Consider the following 2500-nt stretch of genomic DNA (forward strand, 5'->3'; position numbering starts at 1 on the left):
TAACAGATTTAGATATAGAAATTAATAGATTTAGATAGAATATTCAAATTAACAGATTTAGATAAAGAAATTAATAGATTTAGATAGAGAAAGGAATAAATCTACATAAGAAATAATAAAGAAATTGGTAGATTTAGATAACAGATATACATAAGAGAATCAATAGAATTAGAGAAAATTATGGATTTGGATAGAAAAAAATAATAGATTTAGATCGATAGACCGATACAATAGGTAAAAAATCCCCTTCTGTTGATCAAAAGAGCATCCTTAAATCGGGCTGTAGAAGTAAGCATGCTTGCCTCTGCACAACCTGATTTAACGGTCGTACAAAGCAAGAAGCAGCTGGGAGGATTGTCAACCAACAGCCTTCTATACTGACACGTGATGCTGAGGAAATGTGGAAATTGTTATAAATGCTGGTGGTGATTGTGTGTACAAAATTAGGTTTGTTGTTGTTATTGTTGTTGTTTTGTCCTAGTTGGGTATGAACACAATAATATGAGTCTTTCTTGTATCAGTTAAGTTATCATTGTATTGCCATCTCAAAAGCATAATTCGAGATTAGGTAGATTGTAGCATCTCACAAGGTCTACACGCGTGCAAACATTAATTTCTGCATACATAGATATCGTCATCTTTTGCTGTATTCCTTATATGTGCTCTTATTTTGATATTTATTCATATTTTTTCTTTTCTTTTCTTTTCTTTTCCCGTATATTCATCACGAGTGAATATTCATTACAAAGGAAATCACTTACAGAAGGAGGAAGAATAAGACTATAAAAAGGGGAATATATATCAGGTACGATTCCATTATTACAAAAGCCTTAGTATAGATGGAAAGAGTTTATATATGAAGTTTTATATATGAAGTTTTTTTTATATATAAGTTTCATATATAAGGGTTTATATATGAAGTTTGAGCCACCCTTGGTAACACGACAATGATATATGTTTCTCTATTTTGGTCTTTGTGTACCGTACGTGATATTTTTAGCTCTTCCTCCACACACACGCACTCCCCCCTCCCCCCTCCCTCCCCCTCTCCCCGCATACGTATCTCTGCCGCACCGGTCGAACAAGTATAAGTTTTACTCCCCCCCTCCCCCCCTTCTCCACCTTCTCCTCTTGATACCCTTTCCCCTCTTCTTTCTCCTCCCTTTCTACCTCTAACTCCTCCTCCTCCCCTCCTCCCTTTAATCTGTTTTCCTCTGCTTCTCCCGTCTTCCTCTCTATCTCCTACTTCTCCATTTTCTTCTCCCCTTTTCTCTTAGCCTCCTTTCCTTTCTCCCTTTCTCTCTTCCTCCCCTTCTCTTCTTCTCTTTCCTCCCTCCCTTCCCCTCCCCTCCCTTCCCCGCCCCTCCCCTCTTCTCCTTCCCTCCACATCCAGCACCTTAACCTTCCAGATTGTGACGTCACGAGGGGCTTGGCACGGCTCCTGCGCTGTGATTGGCTGACGAATATTTGCATCGAAAATAAAATGTCGTCTTTACATAAATATGTTTTTTCTTCATCTCTCTTGCATATTTAGTTTTGTTTGTTTGTTTTTCCTTTTTTTTTTTTTGCCTTCAATCCAAAATATTTTGATTTTCAGTCCTTTTTTCCTTTTCGTTGAGAAATGTTCCAGATTTTCAGCCATCTGTCGATTTATGTAAATCTTAAGGTAGACAAGCCTATAATTATCATCCAAAATGGTATGAAAATTAGCACATATTTCACGTGAGGATTGTGGATCTATTCCTTTTCATGCTGTTTTTCCTTTGTTTATTTTGCTATATTACAAATGGACAGGTAATGATAATGGTGATGAAACAATCGTAGTCCTAATCATGAAATTAATGAAGATAAAGATGATGATTATGATGATTATCATAGTTAGTAATGTTGGTAGTGGTAATATCATTGATATCACTCAATACTAATGATAATGAAAATTATAATAAGAATAATGAAAAATTGATAATAAGAATAATTTAAAAAATGATAAGAAGAATAATGAAAAAAATATAATAAGAATAATGAAAAAATTGTAATGAAAATGATCACCATAATTATATTATTGACAACAATTATGATATTGATGATAACGACAACTTTCATGATAATAGCAATAATAATAATGATAACAAGGAGTAAACACAAAGTTAATAATAAAGATAATAACAAGAGTCACAGTAGTAACACAAACACGAATGATACACAAACACATTAGTGATGTAATGCAAATTGATGTCCCAACCTTCACCTCCTTATAGTTACGTCACACGGAATCGTCCGACCACGAGCGAGACCTACGCTGAAGGGAGGGAGGAGGGGATTTTCCAAGGGCATAAGGACCAAACGAACCTCCTCTGCAGCCAGATTCTCGCCCTCGTCGTTCGGATCTAGGTAAATCACGTGCAGCACTGTCATGACCCCCGAACGAGAGGAGTAGCCACGTAAAAATGGCGCCAACGACGAAATGGCGTTAGACGAGGCCGGAGATCGCCTGCGAGCA

At 36.6% G+C, this 2500-nt stretch overlaps 1 protein-coding gene across 1 annotated transcript in view; it reads left to right on the top strand.

Annotated features, from left to right (window-relative positions):
- Positions 1-2415: 2415 nt before the first annotated feature.
- Hn (phenylalanine hydroxylase) overlaps positions 2416-2500 on the top strand; it is a 29154-nt gene continuing 29069 nt past the window's right edge. The window contains exon 1 of the mRNA XM_043027642.2: positions 2416-2500. This exon is cut by the window's right edge and continues 71 nt beyond it. The gene's annotated coding sequence lies outside the window, so the exon portion shown is untranslated.

The sequence above is a fragment of the Penaeus japonicus genome, unplaced genomic scaffold (genome assembly GCF_977035675.1).
Source record: "Penaeus japonicus unplaced genomic scaffold, GWHDUDI00000001_assembly GWHDUDI00000011, whole genome shotgun sequence".
Classification (NCBI taxonomy): domain Eukaryota; kingdom Metazoa; phylum Arthropoda; class Malacostraca; order Decapoda; family Penaeidae; genus Penaeus; species Penaeus japonicus.